General features: G+C 34.9%; 1 pseudogene; it reads left to right on the top strand.

The window, feature by feature from the left end:
- Nucleotides 1-6,359: 6,359 nt before the first annotated feature.
- LOC127546837 (succinate dehydrogenase cytochrome b560 subunit, mitochondrial-like) lies at nt 6,360-6,755 on the top strand (annotated as a pseudogene).
- The last annotated feature ends 5,152 nt before the right edge of the window (nt 6,756-11,907 follow it).

The following is an 11,907-nucleotide window of genomic DNA, read 5'->3' as shown; positions in this document are numbered from 1 at the left end:
TTTTTATTTCTTCATATTTTATCTCCTTTCTTTACCTTTGTACACCCTCTAGTGGGGGTATTTAAAATACAGTAGAATTAGTAAAAGATGAGCTGTAGGATAAGGAAAGAGGTAGATGTCCTCAATCAGTCAAAAGATGGATGGATGAATAGATGATCGATGATTCCCAACTTTTTTTCTCCCTATCACTCTCAGTTGGTCATCAATGAGGGTTGTAAAACCTCATGTAAAATCCCAAAAGAGAACTGAACTATGAACGGTATGATATTTTAATGTGAGTTTTCCTTCCACTTTAATACTAACAATAATGAAGATAAAAGTCATAATGCAAAGCTCCCAATGAGTCTCCAGCAGAATAGTTTATATCCCAATACTTGATTCAACTCCAAAAAATAGTTATTTTGTTTATTTGTGCAATAGTCCATAAAACATCAAACATAAATAAGCAATAGCAAGAAAAGGATTAGCTTAGTACACTAACTGAATTCAATAAAAAAGATGAAAATGTGTTAAAATAAACCACTAATTTAGAGTTATGTAAAGTGGCTTACATAAATCAGTATATTTGAGCTTCTCAGTAGTCTTGTGAGGTAAATACGATTGATGTTCTTGTTCCTATACTATAGATGAGGAAAAGTCGGGCTCTGAGGCATTTAAGTGACTTGAGTAAGGTTTCATAGCTACTAAAATAAACTGGAGTTCTTCAGCCAATGTGCCTTCTTATCTTATTTTGATTTAAAACCTTTCTTTCTCTTCAAAGTTCAGAAAAATAATAGAATAAAGTTTTGATAAAATTAAGATACTTTTGAAAGTTGTGTTGAGTTTATTATATATTTTTTAAAATAGATATAGAATAAATAGAAGCTTAATGCTAATATAAAATAAATGTTCTCTTTAAGAAGAGAGTAAGTATGATTAAGTATCACCATAACTTTTTGATAGTTTGTTTGTTGTTTTTAATGTTTGGACTTCTAGGGTGTGGTTATAAAACAATGACAATTTAATGTGGTACAAGTAATGTTACTTGCAAGGAAGAGTAGGGTGGTTTGGGTTAATTTAGTGTCTTCAGAAAGTAAAATAAATCTTGACTCAGTGTTGATGTCCTTCAAAAAAAAAAAAGAAAAAAAAGAGAGTCAGTAGGTGCTGGACATGGAAAGGAACGAATAATATCATAAACAATAAAATTGATTAGATCTCAATAAACAGGAAATACTTATTGAGCAACCTGAGAGTTTTGTCTGAACTGTCCATCTCTATACAGGAGGACCATTAATTTTTTGGAGATAGGATTTAAATCAATGCCAGATTAGAAGAATAAAAAAAGATAAGAAGACCTATGAAATTAAAACAAAAACAAATCTACTTACATAAGCTATTGCTGCCAAAAATGATTAGTAAGTAAAATAAATAGGTATCAACATAAGCTATTGTCAATTCCTTTTTTTTTTTTTTTTAGGGTTGTTTTTTTTCTTTGTTTTTTAATGCAGTTGAGCTTAAGTAACTTGCCCAAGGTCACATAGTAGTAAATGTGTAAATGTCCTGAGTCCAGAATTGAACTCCGATACTCCTTACTTCACGGCTGGTGCTATATCCAATACACCATCTAGCTGTCCCCATTGTCAATTCCTAAAAGAAAGTTCAATCAGTAATTATCAATCTATACACTAAAGAGAACAAAGGTCGTATGACCAACAATATGGAGGAGTAAAATCCTCATAACTCCCAAAACTTCTCCAAAATAAGAATCATATACAAACGTGCATATCTATAAAGTATCTGCCCCTGTTTCCAAAGTCTAAGATACCAAGAACCCAAATAAAGTAACAATCTGGAAGAACTAACAATAGAGTTCTAATTCTTAGTCCTAATGCTGTCACTCAGCACCCTCCCTGTCACCAACCGCATGCTCTGACATGTCTGAGATCTATTTGGTAGTTCCTTGGGTAGTTCCTGTAGCCTCTGTCAGCACATCACACTGTCCTTGCTCTCACCCCACAATTCTGTGGCAATAAAAAACAGAACTCAAATCTGTCCACTGTACCCCTATAAAAAAGCAGAAGCATGCTGTCTTCAAAGGGCAGTGCTTAGACAAAGACCTAAAAACCATAGGGATATTGATTCATATTTGTGGGGCTCTAAGAAGGAAAGAAAGCTTTATCGGCTAGAAGGTAGACTTATTCCCTTTCCCCTCTAGAAGTCACTTGGGGCACAGACTCAAACCTGGCAAAAAGTGAATTCCCTAGCATTGGAAGAAATTGAAATCCAATTTTGCCATTCAGTTCTCAGGGAACCATCAAAAAAGGTCAGAAAGTGAATGACAGGGAATCTTGGGAAGAAAAAAAAAGAATGAAACTACCAAAGTTCTCAGGAGGAAAAAAAACTCAGTTAAAAACTTTAAGCATGGAATAATATTAATAACAGAAGGGAATGTAGCCTTCAGATGATCTAAATGAGCTTAAACATTTCTGAATAAATATGGAAAGACAAAAGAAAATGAATCAACCACTAATAAGGAATTTCTGTGTATTCCTAAGAGAGCATAGAAACACAAGAAGATATATCCATCAATTGGGGAATGGCTGAATAAATGATGATATATGAAGGTAATTAGAATGCTTATTGTTTTATAAGAAGTGATGAATAAGCTGATTTCGGAAAAGCCTGGAAACACTTAGATGAACTAAATGCTTAGTGAAGTGAGCGGAACCAGGAAAACATTGAACACAGCAATAGCAAGATTATATGATGAACAACTGTGATGGACTTGGCTCTTGTCAGCAATACATTAATTCAAGACAATTCCAAAAAAACTTTGAATGGAAAATTCTATCTGCAATTAGAGAAAAAAATGTGGAGGCTGAATGAAGATTGAAGAATCCTATTTTCTCCTTTTTGTTTTGTTTCTCATAGTTTTTCTCTTTTGTTCTGAATTTTCTTTCCCAATATGATTAATATGGAAACATGTTAAAAATGATTATACGTGTACAACCTATTAGATTGCTTGCCGTCTTGGGGGGGGGAAGGAGAAAAAAATTTGGAACTCAAAATCTTACAAAAATGAATGTTGAAAACTATCTCTACATGTAATTGGAAAAATTAAAATGAAAAAAATCTATAGAGGAGGTGTTATCTTTTGCTGATGAAGGGAATTTTATCAGAGTTCCTTTTCCTCATTTCCAAAATATATAGAGAACTGACTCAAATTTATAAGAAATCAAGCCATTCTCCAATTGATAAATGGTCAAAGGATATGAACAGACAATTTTCAGATGATGAAATTGAAACTATTACCACTCATATGAAAGAGTGTTCCAAATCATTATTGATCAGAGAAATGCAAATTAAGACAACTCTGAGATACCACTACACACTAGTCAGATTGGCTAAGATGACAGGAAAAAATAATGATGAATGTTGGAGGGGATGTGGGAAAACTGGGACACTGATACATTGTTGGTGGAGTTGTGAACGAATCCAACCATTCTGGAGAACAATCTGGAATTATGCGCAAAAAAGTTATCAAACTGTGCATACCCTTTGATCCGGCAGTGTTTCTACTGGGCTTATATCCCAAAGAGATACTAAAGAAGGGAAAAGGACCTGTATGTGCCAAAATGTTTGTGGCAGTCCTGTTTGTAGTGGCTAGAAACTGGAAATTGAATGGATGCCCATCAATTGAAGAATGGCTGAGTAAATTGTGGTATATGAATGTTATGGAATATTATTGTTCTGTAAGAAATGACCAGCAGGATGAATACAGAGAGGACTGGCGAGACTTACATGAACTGATGCTAAGTGAAATGAGCAGAACCAGGAGATCATTATACACTTCGACAACGATATTGTATGAGGACCTATTCTGATGGAAGTGGATTTCTTTGACAAAGAGACCTAACTCAATTTCAATTGATAAATGATGGACAGAAGCAGCTACACCCAAAGAAAGAACACTGGGAAATGGATGTGAACTATCTGCATTTTTGTTTTTCTTCCCGGGTTATTTATACCTTCTGAATCCAATTCTCCCTGTGCAACAAGAGAACTGTTCGGTTCTGCACACATATATTGTATATAGGATATACTATAACATATTTAACATATATAGGACTGCTTGCCATCTGGGGAGGGGGTGAAGGGAGGGAGGGGAAAAATCGGAACAGAAATGAGTGCAAGGAATAATGTTGTAAAAAAAATTACCCTGGCATGGATTCTGTCAATATAAAGTTATTATTAAATAAAATAAAATAAAATATTAAAAAAAAACAGTTCCTTTTGCCAATTAAAGCAAGTCTAGTTGGTATCAATGCATAAAGTTGTGATAATAATTTTTCAGTCACTCAAAGTCTTCCTTGCAATGCTTGTTTGGACAATTCATTTTCAGGGACTTTTTCTGTTACATAGCCATAAGGTCTCCATTCTTTTATCTTTTCAGATTTCTTTTTGCTTTTTTTACTTATCTTTCTTGATTGCCTTACAATACTGGCTGCTAGATGGCGCAAAAGGATAGAGCACTGGATCTGGAGTCCCAAAGGTCTGAGTTTAAATCAGATTTCAGACACTTACTGCTTTGTGATCCAGGGAAAGTCACATAATTCTGTATGCCTCAGTTTTATCAACTGTAAAATAGGGATGATAACATCAGCTTTCTCATGAGGGAATCAATGAATTAGGACTACAGATGGTTAATTATCAGAATTGAGTGAACCACATTGACTGTCTTTTAACCTAATTCTGCAATGAAGTTGCCTTTCTATTCACTTTTGGATCCAGTCCAACTTCAGTCTTGTGACTTGTGAGAAAACTTTATTCAATTATGGAAACTGGGAGAAAACCTTATTGTATTGTGTGAACCCAACCCTGTGTGGTTAGGAAGGTGGACCATACTTACCTGTTGCTTAGAGACTCTTCCCTAAAGACCAGAAACCCGGTCAGATCCAAAGATTATTGCAAAGAGCTTTTTTTTCACAATTATCTTTTCTGAGAACTAGCCCCATACTGATCAATCGATGATTATTTTCATGTTTCCTTGATTACTTACAAACACTTGGGGAGTGGGACACCTCCTTTTCTGATTTCAGAAAATTGTACCTGTTCACTTTTCCTTTTCCAATTTGGAAAGTCCCTATTCTTTCATCCAATTACAAATCAGATTATCTGATGTTATATTGTTTTCTTTGATTAAATGATCTTATTTGATTGTAATCAATCAAATGTGTTTGGAGTTCAGGCCTAAGCTGAGGAAATGGCTTGGTCCTAATTTGTTAGTGCTCAAAAGATCAAATCTTTGTTTTCCTCACTCATTTCATTTTTCCCCTCAAGGAGTTGTTATGAGGCTCAAATAAGATGCTATTTATAAAGTATTACATGGTACATAGTAAACAATTTATGTTGTGGTGTTTTTCAGTTTTTCAATCATGTCTGAATCTTCCCACCCTATTTGGAGTTTTCCTGGCAAAGATAGGAGAGTGAAGTGCCATTTCCTTTTTCAGCTTTTTTTACAGATGAGGAGGTGGATAGATTAAGTGACTTGTCACACAGCTAAAAAGTACCTGAGGCCAGATTTGAACTCAGGAAGATGAGTTTTCCTGACTCCAGGCATAGCATTCCACCCACTGTGCTTCTTAGCTGTCATATTTCTCTTCAGAAAGATTCTACAACAGTGAAAAATTTCCAATCTCAGTGAATGAGTAAATATAACTGTTTCTCTATGACCTTATCTGAACTATTACTTTTAATTATTTTTGCCAATTTGATATGCATGAGTGGTGCCTAAAAATTGTTTTAATTTGAATGACATTTATTATTGGTGATACTGAACATTTTTTCAAGTGAATATTAATATCTTTCTTTTTTCTGAAAATTATCTGTTCATATCCTTTGATCATCATCTGGAAATAATCATTATGACTTAACTATTCCCAATATGCTTAGATGTCAAATTTTTATCAGTTGTATTTGCTGTAAATATTTTCCCAATCTATTATTTTTCTTTTAACAATATTTTAATTGAACAGAAATTTTACTTTCATGTACCTAAACATCTTTTTTTCTAATAGTTCCTTCCATTTATTAAATTTGAAAAAAAAAAGTTTATTACAAAGTGAGATAAATGTTTAATGTGATTTTTAAAAATTTATATTGTGTTGAATCAAATCTCAGAACATTGTTAATCTTCTTAAATGAGATACATAATCATAAAGTTAGATTGAGAGTTGAAAGGGACTTTTAAGGACATATAATCCAACTCTTTGTCTATCTTTCCATTTGTTTGTTTGATTTAATATCTAGGTTCTAAGCCCATCTAATCCTAAACTGTGTCAGAAATGCTATTTCTGGGGAAAAAAACAGCTAAGGAAGAGATGGAACATTTCTGGAACAAGAACATCAATTCAAATCATCCTTTGTCACCTCATGTCACTATTTATAGCTAGTCCCTGCCTATGACAATGTCCATTAGTCACTGAGGTACTGGTGTTGCCTTGAGAGCAAGGCTATTCTTTTTTGGATTGGCAGCCTCGTTGATCCCTGAGAATTTTGAGATTCTCTTGGAGTTTGTAAAATCCTGGGCCTAGGACCAGCTCTGATCCACACAGCCAAGTTTTCTCTAGTCTTCTTGCTTATGTACCATACCTCAAATGGAATCTAACACTTGACCTGGATCTAGGGAAGGCCTAAAAATTCCTGAGTTCTACCAGTCTGGAATAGTTGTCTTGGTTCTCACTCTGTTTTCCTCTGTAGGACTAGCAGCCACATGAGGAGATAATATATCGGTCATCTCCTTAGATAAATGGTTGAGTTTGTCTTCTCCCTTTCCTTCAGCCACTTCGCCCCAACCAAGGGCAAAACCCTTCTGTTTTGCTCAGATCATATTATATTTGAAAAAATGCTTAGAATCTGGGTCATGAGTACTGGAATTGTGGAAGAGTACTAACACTCTCCTCCCTAAAGAAAACTGCATAATAAGACTCCCCAATTTTTCCTGTTCTCCTCTCCCTGCCCCTCCACTCCCTCCAGGTACCTTTCTTGCTGTGGGTTTGCCCTCTTTCTTTGGGCCTCCTCAGCCTTTCTCTATTCTGAGCTTTGACTTGGTTAAGAGTCAATTGTTGGCTGACTCATTCTGAAGCAGTAAAAACCATGGAAGCTCTGTAGCCTCTTACTTAGGGTTGAGGAGAAAGCCTTCAAGTGCCCGTGGCCATGAGGACAATGCTAGAAATGGCCTAGAATCCTAAACCACTCACACTTCATGAGAATAGAGAATCTGCCTATCTGAAAAAAGATGGGGGGAGTGTGGGGAGAGAAGAAAGAAGGGTGAGTTTGCTCCCCGAAGGTGCTCTGTAGGGAAAAGGCAAATGGTTCTCTTGGTCCAAGAAGAGATTCGGTAGATTCCCAGTCAACATACTGGGAGTTTTCTCTTTTCCTAACACTTAGAGAAAAGCAAACCTTTTCATTTCATATCCTCTAATAAAAATCGATGACATTTTTTATGTGAAATTAAATTAGAATTTAAAAATGGGAGGGGATGGATAGGTGGTCCACTGGGAGGCAGAAGGACCTGAATTCAAAATTGACCTTGAATACTTACTAGCTGCATAACTCATTTTCTGAACTGATTTGGTTTATTCTTCGAGTAACCTGTAGCTCATCTTCTTGACTCTGGACTTAGCAAAGAAACTCAATAAGCTTAATATTACTGTAGTTCAGAACACTGAACTTAAGAGATTTACCAGCCTCAGCCTCTGCACATAGCAGCACACCCAACAACTCATTTTTGTAAGGGAACACAGGCTCAGAGAATTAAAGGGACTAGTGTAGGTTACACAGATGCTTAGTTGTTCAGTTGTTATTTCAGTTGTGGCCACTCTTTGTGGACCTATTTATGGTTTTCCTGGCAAAGATACTTGAAGTGATTTGCTATTTCCTTCTCCAGCATATTTTACAGTTGAGGAACTATGGCAAACATGGTTAAATGATTTGCCCTCATGTAGCTAATAAGTATCTGAGGCTAGATTTGGATTTGTGAAGATGAGTGTTCCTGATCCAAGTTCAGTGTTCTTTCTACTGTGTCCCTGAGCAGCCCCAATTACATAGTTAACTAGTGACAAAGCCAGGATTTGATTATATTCTTCTGATTCGAATTCAGAACTCTCTCTACTGTAAGACAGTGTAGTTAGCCTAATTTTCCAGACAGGAAAAACTGAATGGAATAAGAGAAAGTCTATTGGCCAGACCGATAGCGGCAAGCAAATTACTCAGGACAATCACAACATTTTGAAATGTCTTCATTTTGTGATAGCAATAGTCATGTAGATGTGCTGACTCAAAATTTTTGACTTGACCAGGTGAAACTGGATTGACTTTGTTTTCAGTTGAGTGCTAGAATTTCTGTGAAACATGCCTATTTCATTTTTCTCTGTGACATTTTAAATTATATAGGTTTTTTTTTTTTTTAGGAATGAATATTACTTCAAGGAAATGAGAAAAAGTTATAACTTTCAGAGAGTACACTTCCATGACTCTTACAAATCTTGCATCAGCTATTGATGTGAGAAAATTAAGCATTTCAAGGTTCAATCAAGCCACAATGAAGTAAAATCAGTACTTGCAGCACAAAAGCAAACAAAATAAAAATCTCAACACCAAGAACTGATAGATTACTTCAAAATAATGCATCCTTAGAAAAAAAGGAAGACTTTCAGAGGGATCTAGAAGCTGGAGAGATAGTGATTCCTCTGTAATGAGGAATAGGCTTAAGTTGGAAGAACAGCAGGACCAGTAGGGGAAAAACAAACAAACTACTTGTTGATATTAAAAAAAGTGTATCACAGGCAATACAATACAAAGTCTGAAGTACTGAAGATTTAGAAAAAGGTAATTTTTCTTGATGAAATTTACCTTTTCATCCAAGATTAAGCCAAACCATTGTCAAAAGTCTAGCTAATAATGCAAATTTGGGCATTTTCATTAGATTGTGAAACATTCACTCAAAAATGTCTAGAGAATTTTTATTTCCTATGGCTGGAAATATTATCTATATCAGGGGAATAATGAACTCTGACAGATTTTTTATAACTATGAAACAAAAATATTCCAGAATTCCATTCAAGTAGATATGAAAACACTAACGCATAAATTTACATTGTATCATACATCTTGAAAGCTTAAGAAATTCATCCATGAGAGTGATGAATATAACTAATTTCCCAGATTTGCCTAATTTAAATCCAACTTAATGTGGGAATTTATTTTGCATGACTTTTGAGATTCTTTTTTGTTTGTTTGTTTCTTTTCATTTGAAGGATGGGTAGAAAGGGCTGTGGATAGTTTTGCCAAAAGAAAAGAAACCAAAAAAAAAAAAAAATGAAGTCGAGAATGACCAAAGCATTTTTAATGCACAAAAGAGAACAGAAGGAAGGCCAGATAAGCATGATAGTTTTGAAAGTTACATGTTTTATTTGTTATATAGAAATTCAAGTTATACAAGGTGGAGATTCATAGTTTCATGTGCAATCCTTTTTTCTGTTCTATTGCATATGTAGAGATATTAATTTTGTTTGGTGTTTATTAAATTCATAATTTTAAAATTAAGTAAAAATAAAAAAGAAAAATCTTTATTAAGCACTTACTATATGCCATTTGTTGTACTAAGCAAGCATGAATGTTTTGTTAAAGGGTTGTTAAGGTTGTTTAAAAAAATTTTTTTAAAACTAGTACATGTTAAGTTTCTGTGGGATAAGAAAAAAGCCTTCAGAGATTCATCTCCAAAAGAAAATTCAGTCACAGTAATCAAAAAACAGCCAAGAAAAACCATAAAAACAACAAACAAGTTTATATTTGAAAATTGGATTTAAGTGACCTCACCCTTTGAAGACCATCCAGAACTGTGTTCTCCAATTTTGAGCTTCTCTTTTTCCCATGAGTAAATCTTTATAACAAGGAACAGTATCATCTTTGTTACTCAGACTCTTTGGAAGCACAGATTTGTGAGATTTTTTTGTTGCTCTATTATAATCTACCAAAGTGCTCATCGTTGTGACCACAAGTGCAGAAAATGCCATGTATGTATATTTTAAAAACACATAGAGAAATAAAAGACCAGTTTCTCCCTCTAGATAAAGAAAATTATTCTTATAAGGCAGAAGTGCTGTTCTTTGGGGCTTAGGACACTGCTATCTGTCCATAATTAATAAAACATATTTAAGTACAAGACTTTCTGGGGGTGTAACTTTTGGGAGGGTTTATAAGTATTTAATCCCTTTGACAATTCATTTAGTTCAACAAACATGTACTAGGTCCCTAATATGTTACAGTCAAAGCATCTAGATAGCTCAATGGATAGAGTGCTGGGTATGAAATACTAGGATGACATGAGTTAAAATTTGGCTTGATACACTTACTGTGTGATTTTGAGCAAATCATTTAGCCTCAGTTTGTCTTAGTCCACTGGAGAAGGTTATGGCAAAACACTTCGGTATCTTTACCAAGAAAACTCCATAGATAGTATATTTCCCTCATGGGGTCATGAAGAATCGAACTTGACCAAACAGCAATGAGAATATATGTTAGTCATTATGCTAGATGTTGAGAATACAGAGCAAAAATGAAAATCTCTGCCTTTGAGGAACTCATACTTTAATGAAGGGAAATCAAATTTATGCTTTGTAAGTGGGATATCCCTTACCTTTCAACTGTACTTAATGTAATTAGCAAGATACTCTATACTGTGATATCTTTATTAGGTGAGAAGCCTCTTCAATTAAATAATGGTGTATTAATCAAGCAAAGATGTAAACAAAGACTAGACACCTCTATTGAATCAACCAGTCATTCAATCAGTGAAAAGCACAAACTAGGTACAAACAAGTTACAAATAAGTCCTTAATTAATTTGGAAGAATTGAAGTGCTTTAAGTCATTGGATGAAATTAGGTGATGCTACTTAGGAACATTAGAATTGGTTGAAAGATTAGATATTATTGAAGAAGATATTGCAGCAGGAGGCAGTCGATCAAATCAGATAGATGGGTTTGAGGTGGGTATTTTGAATAGATATATCCTTTTATCTATTCCAAACAGAATGGGAAAAGTGATCCCAAAGGACACATCACCCTTCTCTTATTACCTAGTCCTTCCTCTCCCTGTTCCCATTACATGTATCTACAGGACAGAAGAGAATATTAATAAACAATGCATCTAGTTGGGGTTTGAGAAAAGACAAAGTAGACTGAGAAAAGACAGCTTCAGGGACTACAACATCTTCTGAACAGAGAAAAGAGCCCAGCAAAGAGCTACAGCTCAGGGAGGATTCCACAAATTGAAAAAAAGAACTTCCAATGATCAGAAACTTTTCACTATTCTTTTGTCATACTTGTTGTTTTGCACCAACTATTCTTACCACCTTAATCAATACCTGTTTCTAAGAGCTAATTAACTCTGGCTGGATATTTCTTAATCTGGGATGAGCACCTGGATGTCCACAATTCTGAAGAGCAATTTGGAACTCTGCCCAAAGGACTATCAAACTGTGTATTCCCTTTGACCCAGCAGTGTTTCTACTGGGCTTATATCCCAAAGAGATCCTAAAGGAGGGAAATGTGCAAAAATGTTTGTGGCAGCCCTTTTAGTAGTGGCAAGAAACTGGAAACTGAGTGAATGCCCATCAATTGGAGAATGGTTGAATAAGGTACGGTATATAAGTCTTATGAAATATTATTGTTCTATAAGAAACAATCAGCAGGATGATTTTAGAGAGACCTAGAGAGACTTACAAGAACTGATGCTAAATTAGTAAAACCAGCAACAGCAAGATTATACAATGATCACTTCTGATGGACGTGGCTCTCTTCAACAATTCAGACCATTTCCTATGTTCTTGTGATGAAGAGAGCCATCTACACCCAGAGAGAGGACT

The sequence above is a fragment of the Antechinus flavipes genome, chromosome 2 (assembly GCF_016432865.1).
Source record: "Antechinus flavipes isolate AdamAnt ecotype Samford, QLD, Australia chromosome 2, AdamAnt_v2, whole genome shotgun sequence".
Taxonomy (NCBI): Eukaryota; Metazoa; Chordata; class Mammalia; order Dasyuromorphia; family Dasyuridae; genus Antechinus; species Antechinus flavipes.
The sequence above is the reverse complement of the archived record's forward strand: the minus strand, read 5'-3'. Positions and strand labels throughout refer to the sequence as shown.